The sequence below is a fragment of the Aptenodytes forsteri genome, unplaced genomic scaffold, assembly GCF_000699145.1.
Source record: "Aptenodytes forsteri isolate BGI_AS27 unplaced genomic scaffold, ASM69914v1 Scaffold1, whole genome shotgun sequence".
In the NCBI taxonomy this organism is placed as follows: Eukaryota; Metazoa; Chordata; class Aves; order Sphenisciformes; family Spheniscidae; genus Aptenodytes; species Aptenodytes forsteri.
Genome location: NW_008795035.1, coordinates 6,450,150 through 6,462,495, shown reverse-complemented (window position 1 = coordinate 6,462,495; position 12,346 = coordinate 6,450,150). Strand labels below are relative to the sequence as shown.

The 12,346-nt window shown below is 56.6% G+C and overlaps 1 protein-coding gene across 5 annotated transcripts in view; it reads right to left on the bottom strand.

Annotated features, from left to right (window-relative positions):
• The window catches only part of NTRK3 (neurotrophic receptor tyrosine kinase 3), a 224,871-nt gene that overhangs the window by 212,082 nt on the left and 443 nt on the right, over positions 1-12,346 (bottom strand). The gene's annotated exons all lie outside the window — the stretch shown is intronic.

Here is a 12,346-nt window from a genome sequence, read left to right as displayed (position 1 = left end):
CACTCCCCAGATACACTATTTTGCACCAGATACCAGAAGACCACATGCTTAACAAGTGCAATCCCTGCAGGGGACACGCAATTTCTCACAGCATTGGGTTGCTCAGCACTGGGGTGCAATAGGACCAGGTGCCCCTAGCAGAGGGAGGGAGGGAGGGGAAGGGCTCCAAGCATTGACCACAGACACCCACGAAAGCATCGAGCACTGCCCAGCCCCGGCATGGCATGAACACGATGAAAATAAAGTTGAGAGCAGCCTACACAAGGCAAGAGAAGAAGTTTCTCGCTTTCAGCTTGGAGAGGCGGCAGCTTTGCAGTGCAGACAGGTTACGAGTCACACTGGGCAATATCCCAATGCATAAGAGCCCAGATAACGTCCCATCACTCATAGGCGAGGGCTCACTCCCAGCACAGTCCGGCTGATCCCACAGCTCTTCAGGAGCATCCCCCCAGCAGAGAAACACAGGCACATACCAGCACCAGGGCAGCATCCCAGGCAACCTGGTTCTCTTCTGTGTGTAAAACTTCCAGAGAGGCACGATGGCAGCATCCAATCCCCACAACATCCCTGAACAAAAACCCGTACATTGTCACCCGAACCACAAGCAGCGGCAATGCCATTGCCCCCACCCCTCTACCCCGAAGTTTGACTAAAGCTCGGGAGTATCTTTGCTTTTATAAATCTCTGCCTTTTAATGATGGCTTCAAGGCTCAGAGAAAAAAAAAGGCCCATTAAACTCACTGAATAAGTTAATGGGGCAGAGAGAATCCATTTCAAAGCCACCCCAGGCTATTTTCCTCTGGAGCTAAAGCCTGAATAAGCAAAAAGGAAAAATTAAAACTGTACAGTGCTTTGCCAATAAATAACCCCCAGTGTAATCCACTACCAGGCAGGCCTCCATTTGCAGAGATAATAGGATGCAGATCAGTTGCAAACCACCTCCCCTTGCAGGGACCACCACCTTTTGATTGCAGTTAGCTGTGCCATGGCAGGAACCTCCAGCTCCTGCCTGTCACCTTCCACCTGCCTGGGCAGAAGGTGGATGGCACAACCTGCAGAGAATTACCTAAATCCAGCACTTGGCTCTGCAGCTCCCCAATACCCATGCTGTGAGCACACATCCCTGCTTCTCTGCCTCCTTTTTCCCAGCCCTCCTGTCTGTTCATGCCCCTTCACCCCTGTCTTCTCCCCCTCCTTCACCAGCAACACTGTAGGTCAGTCCCTCACCCATCAACCAGAGCCCACACACAGACGCTCCTCCCCAAACACTTAAAAAACAAGTGCATGTCCCAGAAAGGGAGGAAAAAAAAAAAAAATCCCTGTTTGTAAACGTTGATCCCGCTAGACGCAGTTTGTTTACTATTTAATATTTAAAGATGCTAATTAAGTCTCTGAATAAATAAATCTATGTTACCCGTGCCTTTTGGAAGGCAGGGATCCTTCCCCCAGGGCCAGGGCAGCCTGGAGCACGCCGGGTGCTGGGCAGCCTGCCCGGGGCTGGGGACAAGCCTAGGGCAAAGCCTGAGGATCCCACCACCATCCCTCCTGGAAGGGAGAGCTTATCTGCAACACGAAGCAACACCAGGCACAGCTCAGGCTGGGGACATTGGGGACTTTGGCCATTAAGCCCCAGAGGAGAATGCAGGCAGGGCAAGGCACAGAGAGGAGGATTTCCAGGCAGGGTTGCCCAAAGCGGTGCCTCTTGGCCCCAAGATGGGATCTCAGCTGCAACCGAGGAGCCAAGGGCTTGTGCTCCCAAGGGCCAGAGGATCACCCCACAAAGTGCTGGGGGGGACACAGAGACAGGCACCAACACACACCACCGCAGCCCGCCACCAAACAGGCAGCCAGGGCTGCTCTGAGGACCTGCTACAGGCAGGCAGGCACCCACCTCCCTCCCAGCTGCCCCCCTGCCCAGAGCCAGCTTCATACCTGACAGCATCCCAGCTTCAGCTCCTCTTCCCGAAACCACTGCTGCAGCATCTTGCAAGGAGAACTGCCTGCCTTCCTCACCCACAAACCCTAACATCTCTCAATGCTTACCCATTACTCATCACCTCAGCTTCCCACCTGATACCTCTTCAGCCTCATTAGGCTCTGCCTCTCCCAAATCCACTCCAGCTGTACCATGCACCTTGCTGTTAACCCCCCGGGTGCCAGGCCCCACAGAGCTCCCTGTTGTGCAGGCTCCCCTCCTGCCCAGCCAGCATCCCTGTGCTGCATCGGAGCCCTGCATGCACTCCCTGAGCTCGGGTTTTGCTCTGATGCTCCCAAGGCCACCCTCCAGCATCTGCCCTGACCTAAGTGAGGGGCACAGCACTTGCCAAGGGAGCACCAGGCTGCTACCCTGATGCTGTCCCAGCTCCGTGCTACTCTGCCCTCCCCACTGCAGGGCCTGGGACAGCCCATGAGACTGCTGGCAGTACAGATATGTCCAGAGCCCATGTGAGGCTCAAACTAGGAAACAGTCCCCAGTAACACTCAGCTTCTCTGAACAGGCAAGAGGAGAGCCCCAGGAGGACAAGGATGCTCTCCGCAGGCTGTGGAGCCGGGAATACACAGCATCCTTGACCCCGTGTCCCACTGAACTTTGCTTGCTCCCCAGGCTGCTCAGCAGCAGCCACCAAGTGACTCAATAGCTCTCTTTTCCTGGCATATATTTTGCCTGGGAGAGCACAAGCAAGGCAGGAGACAGCCAAAACCAGGACCCACATCATTGCCCCAGGAGCACCCAGCCACATCCTGGAGGCAAGAGGTTTGAGGAACAAGAGAAATCTTTCCAGCCACACAAGTCACAGAGCTCCCCAGAGGCAATCCCATCTGTACCAGGATGGACACGAGGGATGCCCAAGCTGGTCTTGCCTATCTGGGTTAGAAGCAGGCAGGAGGAGGGCTGTGGTCCAGGACAAGGGCAGGCAGCCCAAGGGAGCATTTGCACAGCTGGATCACAGACCAGAGAGCCAGGACTCCTGGTTCCCAGCCCGGGTCACTGCACAGCATTTCCATGGAGAGTATGGGATGGGGGATGAAGCTAGAGCTGCTCCAGCAGCAGAAGGAAGGTCAGCAGCTGGAGGCACCCAGGCTCTCCCCCATGTGGCTTCATGTCCCGGCAGGGTCAGGGGTTAGAGCATGGCATCGCTGCGGCTCAGCTGAGCACTCATGTTCCTAATATATCCTGGCAAAACCCCGAGCATGCAGGGTCCTCAGCAGCACCCAGATTCCCAGCATCTGTTTGAGCATTTTCACATTAACATTTCCTAGCTGGAACTGCCTGGGGAGAGCTCAAGGAAAGCTAGTTAAGGGACAGCCTTGCACAACCCAGGAGGATGGGGACTTCACCATGCTCACATCTGCTGCTACCCACTTCTCAGTCCCCCAGGGACAGCACGGGGCAGCCAGCAAAGGCACCGGTGCCCTGTGCCCTCCCCGGCACAACCGAGCCCAGCACAGAGCCGTAGGAGGGCTGCAGGGAAGGGGCTGCATGAGGGATGGCACCTGGGCTCAGCATCTCCCTGCATCCTTCCCCGGAGCCCTGGGATTTCAAAGCCATTTAGTTGTCACTGCAACAAGCACTGAGGTCAAGGACGAGCACCCCAAGCCACCCATCTGTGCTATCACACTCCCTTGGGAATCCTTCCTGACCTCTCTGCTCCACTGCTGGGACTTTTGTTTTTAATGAAATAAGCAGTTTTCCTTTCCGTTTAAGGCAGATTGAAGCTGGGAGAAGGTGAAGGTGGAGGTGATGGCACATGCTGGAGGGAGGGTACAGGATGGGGATGGTCACTAACAGGCTCCATTATCTCCTACACCAGACTGTTGGGTGGCAGCTGGAGGAAAGCTGGCTGCACACATGGTTCTGGCTTCTCCTTCAGCTCCTCAACTGCTACGTCACATGAAAACAAGCTAAAAATACAGTACATATTTTCCTGGTGCTACTCTTCCAGGCAAGCAGGGGCCAGGTCTCACACAGAGGGCGACAGGGCAGGACCTCCAGCCCCATGGGGTCTGGAAACAGGGTGGTACACAGAGGGTGGAGATGCACAAAAGCACATGCAGCAGGGCTGGTGGAGAAGCTCTGCTAGCTGGGCACTGACTCCAGCACAGCCTTCCAAAGGCAGTCCAGAGAGATTTCAATCTCCTTTTCTTCAAATGACATGAAGCCCAAACCCCAGCCAATATCACTGCTCTAACCCACGTCCATCACCCACCCCCCAACACACATCCACCCCAATGCCATGATGCTGGGGACCCATTTGCTGTTGCGTTGTGGGACCACTGGGTGTCACAGCCCTTCCACCACGCTGGCAGCACATGGCAATTGCCGGCAGGGAAATAACCAGCCCATCTTGGGCCCAGCTGCAAGGGAGAATGAGATATCCCTCAGGAGCTGCACATGGAGGATGCTGCAGGGTCAAAACCAGCTTCCTACCGTCACCAGCCCTTTCCCCATCTCACACCAGGCTCTTCTCAGCCTTTCCCCCTTGGGGAAGGGCACGCAGCCTCTTTAGCCCTCCAACCTACATCCAACCCCTGCAGCAAAGGGTTAATCAGAAAAGAAAAGAGCACCGAAGCCACCCTGGAGGCATCCAGAGGCTGCTCTCAGCCTGTGCCCTCTTGCCTCTACATCCAGGATTTCTCTGGGGACACTTCCCACGGATGTTCAATACAACAGGACCGATATAACAGCCTTGTTTATCCCCCCCTCCATGCTTGGCCTCTCCTTAAACCCTGGCCAGTGCTGCGCTGAAGGGTCTCCATCCCCGCTCTGCTGCTTCAGGCCCATTGCGCTGCTGCTCCGTGCCTCAGTTTCACCATCAGCAAAATGGGCAGAGCTGTAAGGGGTTTCCTTGCGGACCACGCACAGACACAAGCCAGATGCAGACAGCAGCACACCACCCCGATCAGGCACCTCTTGCCCAGCACTTCAGACAGCCCAGAAACACCTCCCCACAGCACCCGCTCTGGTTGGGTCAACACCTTCCAAAAAGCCGCAAATCACCTCAATTCACAGATGGGCTGGGGCTGTATCACTTGCAGCACTGGTGTAAGAGCTATCGGTACGTTGGGGTGCACCGACTGCATCCTCCCGCAGCAGCACGGAGGAGAAAGCCATGACCCAGCACCCAGCCAGACCCCAGGGGACCATCTGACACCACGGGGTGCCCACCTGGGGACCAGTATGCCGAGCTGGGGAGCAGGCGAGAGCCTACCAAGAGGGGTACGGCAGCACGGACACCCCAGACCAAGGGCTCCTCTCCCGCACGGCACGCATCGGCGTGACAGCAAGCGAGCAACAGCTTGACCCCTCAGCCCCAGCAGCCCCCCGATACCACCAGCCCGGCTGGCTTATGGCTCCGTCCTCGGACTCGCCCGTCAAGAGGGGTACGGCAGCACGGACACCCCAGACCAAGGGCTCCTCTCCCGCACGGCACCGTGACACGTGACAGCAAGCGAGCAACGGCTTTTCCCCCCACCCCCACCCCCTACCCTACCAAGAGGGGTACGGCGGACACCCCACTCGCCCGTGCCAGCGCAGCCCGGAGCCGGGCTGTCTCACGCTGCCGCTTGCCCTCTAGCGGCACAGCAACCCTCAAACGGGGGGGGAAAGAGAGGAGAGGATGAGCCGGGCTCCGGCTGCCCCAGGGTGGGGGGCACAGGCTCTGTTGGGGCTGGGGGTTATGGCACATCCACGGAGCTGCTCGTGCACGAGTGCTCCCGCACAAATTAGCCTCTGCCCGGGGCAGCCTCGCAACGCTGGGAGATGAACGTGGGGACTAGCCCGGTGCAGCCACGATCCCGATGCCCCGTGCATGGTCCTCCGGGACCCAGAACGTCGCGTGGGGCAACTGGGGCTGCTGCTCCCCATCTCTTCATGTGAGGCGCAAAGTGACTGCAGTATCTAACATACACGAACTGCAGCCTCCGAACAAGAAACTCACCCTGCAGCACCACCTCGGCGGGGGGTTTGCTGTGCACCCCTTGCTGCAGAGGGGAGAGCAAGAGAATTTGGGGGAGACCGGAGCCCACATGCTGCTGTCAAACACACCTGCTTAGAAAGCACCTGCACAGCCTGCCAAAACCCCCGCTGCAGGAAACCCAAAGCTCAAGATTACTGCTATTGCTGTGCCCGGTAAATAATACACTGAGTTACAAGCATTATTAACACTCTCTTTTGGAAGCCTGGCAGGCTCAGGGGCTGGTTCACTCCCTGCTTGACTGCAGCCCCCCCCCGCCTTGAACGGGGTGCACCAAATCCAACCATAAACTCGTGGGCAACACCTAGCATGGGCACTGCATTGTGCAGGACAAGCCAATGTGCCAGGGTAGCATCGCTGAGCACGACCTACCCACACGGCTCCCCAGGGGTGATCCCGTGGGACATCCCATGGCCTATTTGGGGGGTTCACTGAAAGACCCCGGCATTGCTGGGTTCATGGATGGTCACAGGCCTTTGGGAGACCACGAGCAGCCTCAAGCCAAAGCACATGAAGGTGTCACCCCCACAGGGGTGAGCTGATGGGGTAGTGCAGACCCAGAGAGCTTTCCCTAACCAAGCTCTACAAAAGCCCCTAGCCAGAGGCAACACATCTCTGAGCCTCCAAGGGCAGCAAGGCAGGTCCTTCCTCAGTCTCTTCCCCTCCATCTCTGCTTCTCCCCCACCATGAAGCACCTGTCCTAGACCTGAAGCATCCCCATCTCCCCTCTCCAAGCCCAGGGAGACAAGCCAGCAGGCAGAGCTGACCTAGACCTCCCCAAAGCCTGCAGGAGATGAGGGCTGGGGAGATGTCACATGCACCCTGAAACCATCCAGGTCAGCAGCTCCTCCTGTCCAGGCAGCAGCTCAGGCCCCACACTCAGCTCAGAAAAAAAACTGGGAAGTCCTGGCAGGCACCAAAATTGTCTCCTCCCCAGAGAAATACCTCGTATGGGCCACCAGCAGAGCCAGGCAACGCAGACATGGCTGGGGAGCACTTGGGGACCCCAGGGGGATCAGGCACGAGAGGGGCAGAGACACCAGCAGACTCGCATGAAAAGGCAGGTGACTCAACCCAGCAGGAATCCCGTGTCCCAGACAAACCAGGGATGTAACCCTCAGGTGCCTGATGTCCTCTGTTCAGTGTCAGTTCAGCTGCTGCTGGGAAATCAGAGCTGAGACCTGGCCCTGATGGCTGACTCCTCCAAAACCCACCTTTTATAGTGCATCCACCCCAGATCCTTCTGCTCTACCCCCACACGTCACTTGGAGGTCTGCAAAAGTACTGGAGGTCCCAGACATTGCCCATGCCAGGAAAGTGCCTCCCTCCAGGACTGGTCAGCAGGGAAAAAGGCTGTAAGAGCAGGGCAAGGAGCCAGCAGCCAGCCCAGGGGATGCACCCAGCCCTGGGTGCCCCTAGTGCAAGTTTAGCTACTCTGGTGCACAGGGCAGCACCCACCATGGACCCAATCCCCTGATGCAAGGGGGACGATACGGGGACAGTCAGGACCGGTGCTCCCAGCTTAAGGCACCTCTAGAGCTTCTCAGCCTACCTCCTTCTCCCAAACATCTCTGCACCCTCTTCTGTCCTCACAGTCTCATGCTGCACCCACCTCCCCCTTCCTAACATGCTTCAGTACAGCCGCTCTGCATAAACAAGAGCCCTGCAAAACAAAGCTGGATTGAATTAGGGACCTTTTGAATGGTCTCTGCAGCAGCCAAAGCCTCTGGGACCAGGAGATGGGAGGAACGATGGGATGGGAGGCTTTGGGAATGCAGAGCCCTTCATCTCCAGAGAGCAGCAGCACACAAGGCACACTGGGCACGCTGTGGCTGATTCACAGAGTGCCAGAGAGCAGCAGCACACAAGGCACACTGTGGCTGATTCACAGAGCGGGGGGAAAGTTTGTGCCCTGTTGTCTGAAGCAGAGCAATCACCAACTTGAGTATCACAGGAGTCCCTTTCTTGGCTGTTTGGGCCACCAAAGCAAGTTCTACTCCCTCCAGCCCTTCCAGGAAGATGCTTGCCCTTTCTTTCTTCCCTCCTTCCCAGATGCGAGCGCACATGGGCATCACCGGTGCCTTTCCTCTCCCGGGGCTGGCAGCAAAGGGGTGCTGCCGCTCTGTGCACCCCCTCATTCTCCCCCTCGCCACGTGATCCCAGCTCCCGCGCAGCGAGTGGGGGCTGCGCTGCCACTCGCCCCCCACGGCGCCCGGCTCTGACGCGGCTCTCCCACCCCCGGTCAGGCCCACGGGATGGAGCGGATGCTGCCGTGGGTTGGTGGGACAGCCCAGCAGGAAAGGATGGGGCTGCTGCTCTTGTCCATGGCGGGGAAAGATGTTCCCCTTGGCCCTGTGAGACCCCAAAATCCTGCATCCCATGGTGCTCCGCAACAACCCACCTCCTCTTGAGCTGCTCTGAATTCATCTCACCTGGTTGAAGGCAGCTATGAGCTGCACAAATAAACCCTGCAAACCCACCCGTTGGGGTATTTTATTGTAAGAAACCCCATGCTCCCCTGGTCAGGTTGAGTAAGGGAGCAAGGCTTTATATACCGGGGACATCTCCCTTCCTCGAGGGAACCCAGGGGTGACAAACGCAGGCCACCGCCGCCTGCCTGGCAGCATCTCTGCAGTGCCATAGCAACAGCTGAGAAGTAGGGAGGCCCAGATGGCAAACTCCTCCGTCCGTCCTTCCCCACGCACCGTGCCGGCGCACGCAGGCGCTGCCCACGCTGCCAGAAGAGTAACTCCCTGGCCCACAGCACCCGCTGTCACCCCGACACGCAGGTGAGCCCAGCTGCCCCATGCACTGGCCAGACCCCCCATGGTGCTGTGGATGGGGACTCAAAGTGGCAAACGCCCCGGCTGCTCGGTACACGGGGGCAGAAGGGGTTTTGTGCCACAGGACCCCCAGGACTGAAGTTCTCCCTGTGCATCTGGTCTTTTTAGGGAGGTCTTGCAAAGGATGGAGCCCCACACCACAGGGGTGAGGCTGGGTTAGGGGAAGCTTGAGCATCCCCCACAAGTCACACCTGGCTGGGGACACAGCAAAGGCCACCCAGCTGCACAAGGAAAAGCAACAGCATGAACATACCGCAGCCCCATGGTCATCCTCTCCCCGAATCGGGAGGGGGAAGTCCGGCAGCATGACTCCAAACTGGAGCCATTTCAGCCGGGGTCCAAGCCAGCCCCTCAGCTAGACAGGATCCTTGGCAGCTCTCACAGGGATCTCTGTGTGCAGAGCCACATCCCCAGGGATGCGATCTGAAATTGGATATGTTTCTGGGCAGGCTGGGAAAGGGCAGAGGGACAGCAGCCAACCCAACATCCTCCTCCATCTCAGGGCAAGAACCTCCTGTCCTTTCCCTGCTTCACCATTAACCTGGCACTGCCTGGATTTGCACGAAGGTCCCGTCCCCCCAGTCTAGCTGGGGCAGAAGCCACCCAGCCCTGACTGCAGCTGCTCTGCTTTCCCTGAAAAGGAGGATGGATGGGAAACCAGAAACAGCAGCAAATGGAGCAAAGGCCATTCATTTGAGGGGTGCAATGGGAGACTCGATGATGGGGTACCACACTGCGGGCACCCACAGGGCTGGCCCACCCTGCCAGCCTCCATGGACAGCGCTACAGGCTGGGTGTCTCCTGTCCTCCTTCTGTTGTCCTTGCCTCGGGGGTCTCATCAGCCGCTGAGATGTGAAATAACCCAAAGCTCCTGATGGCTTGGCCCCCGATGCTGGGGGAACCCACCTGGGTGGGGTGGGCTGGCATGGAGGGGCCTCTGCCCTGGCTCAGGGGGGGTAAAATGGACAAGCCTACCAAGCTGGCTCACACAGCTTTCTTTCTCCAGCTCTCCGAATGGGCCCTGGCAGCCTTTTGTCAGCACCACCCAAGCTCAGATTGCCATGCTGAGCTCGTCTCTCAGACATGAATAATACCCCGCTTGGCCCCAGGGTGGTTTCACCGCCCCGTATCTCATCACCTTTTCACCAGCAGCAGGATGGAGCAGAGACCACCACGTCCCCCAGGGCCTGCGGGGAGGACCCAGCTGAAGCATCGCATCCCCCAGGCTGCAGGGACAAGGCTCAGCCTCCCCTGTTCATGCCCCAGCCCAGTGGGCAAAGGTGCCCACTTGCTGCCCACAAACGAGGCAAGCTGCCTAAAGAAGCCAAGCCCCCGGGTGAGCGTGGCAAGCAGGGGGAAGCACCGTTCAGTGCCCAGCTGAATCAGACCTGCGTGCCGGGAGTGATTCAGCGATGACCAGGCTGGGCTTCGACGCACCCCTCGCCCCAGCACCCAAGATGATGGGGCTGGCAAGAAGAGGCCTGACGTCGAGCCGAGAGGGTGCAGGACCCAATGCCTCCCACGCAAGACGCTGAACACAGGTTCAACCCTGGCTCCCAGCAGTGACTCCTTTGCTAGGAAGCAGCCCCACCACCCAAACCATCCCTCTGCTCCCATAAGCATCCTCTGTGAACCACTGCCACCTCCCCAGGAAGCACAGACCCCTGGGGAAAGTTTTCACTCATACTCAGTCTCAGCCCCTCGCAGCATTTTGGGGTTCACCCCGGTCCTGTGCCTTGGCCCCCAAGCCCAGGGAGGGAGGTGTGGGGCTGGCATCGATGCAGGGGGCAAGGGAATGTGCTTTGCTCAGCGTGAAGCAGAGATGCATACAATATCCAGCAAAAACTGGCACCTTCTCCTCCTTCCCCAACTTAAGAGAAGCTGCTTTCCAAAAAAATACCCAGCATCTCTGTTTCTGGAGTTGAGTCTCCCCCCCCCCCGCCACCTTGTTACGGACTGCTTATCAGCATTTTTCAATTTCAAAGCAGTGAAGACATTTTCTGGGCACAAAGGACTCACGTAATACTACCTCTCACAGCAGTTCGGATGTATGTGTACATCTGACAACACACACTCGCTCACGCTGGCAGCTTCCAAACCCTTTGCAGCCTTTCCTGCTGCTCCTCGCCCCGCAAAGGGTTAAAACCAAACCACAACAAACAGTTAGCACAGGAAAAAAAACCACGAGTTTCTCTGACTTCCCCAGCATCACCCACGTCCCTCCGGCATCGCAAAGAAAACACTCCAGCACCGCGATGCAGGATAAATATGGGGCAACTGGAAGGGGAGCGTTGCATTAGTTTCCCCCTTTACTTTCCCCATTCCTGCTGGGTTTGCAGAGGTTTGCTGGCAAGGTGGAGGCAGGGCTGGGGGTTCAGGGTCAGTGGTACCTGCTGGAAACCTGCTTGGGCATCGCATGAACCTGTAAGCAAGCGGGGAAAGCGGCTCCCATCATCTTTACCCAGCAAAGGTGACAAGCAGAGCTGCGAAAGAGGCACTGCAATTACTCCATGGCTCTGCTGCAATTGCACTGTAACCAACTAAAACAGCCTCAGGAAGGGACCCAGCAAAGCCCGCTCCCTCCATGCAACTGTGCCATCGAGGTGAAAAAAATAAATAACTCTCCATTACTCATTTCAAACCTTGCTGATTTAACTGCCAGAATAAAGGATTCCACCTCTTCTCTGCTCAACTCCCACTGGCAACTTGCTCTGGGGGCTACATTTCCCTAAATGCTCACATTTCAATTAGCATTAGAATAATGAAATGGCTCAGAGTTCATCTCACCCAAAAATGTACTGGAAAATAACGAACAGAGATTGGAAAAGATGAGGATTTTTTTTTTTTCGCACACACACACAGCATGATGGATTCAGGAGAAGGAAATATATTCCTTTCTCGACTCCATGCTGATGAGATTAACATGGGCTTTGCTAACTGCCTCTCCAAACAAGGATAATGCAACTTCAAGTTGATTTTCCAGATAAACAAGCATGCAAACAAACGCAAAGTGCTCAACTAAAAATATCTCCCTGCTCCGATGCTTCTCCCCACCGCCACCACCCCGAGAGGAAAACACACAAATCCTATCGCAGCACCACAGCGAGTTGCAAAATTATAACAATGCGAGTTAAATAAGCTACTTAAGGGACATCTCACTGTCCTATTTTTTTTTTTCCTCCCCTTAAAAAGGCGAAACCGCAGATCCCCAGATACACACTCAGCCAGGGCAGGGAAGGGAGCATTTTCTGTTGTGGGGATGAAAAAAAAAATGACATTCTAATCGGATCCAAAGTCTCGAAGAAGAACAAGCAGCTCAGAACTTGCTTTTCTTGCCCAATTTGGGTATATATGTGGCTGTGCGTGGCTGTGGTGTGTCGTCCCCCCACCCTTGCAGAAGCAAACAGTTAAAGGAAGCTTTAGCACCTTTGCCTGCTGCTGTCTCTCCTGCTAAGGAATCAGATCGCATCTACTTTATTCCTCTTAAGCCTTGGCCAAACTGTTGCTGGGCTTTTTTTTTTTTTTGGG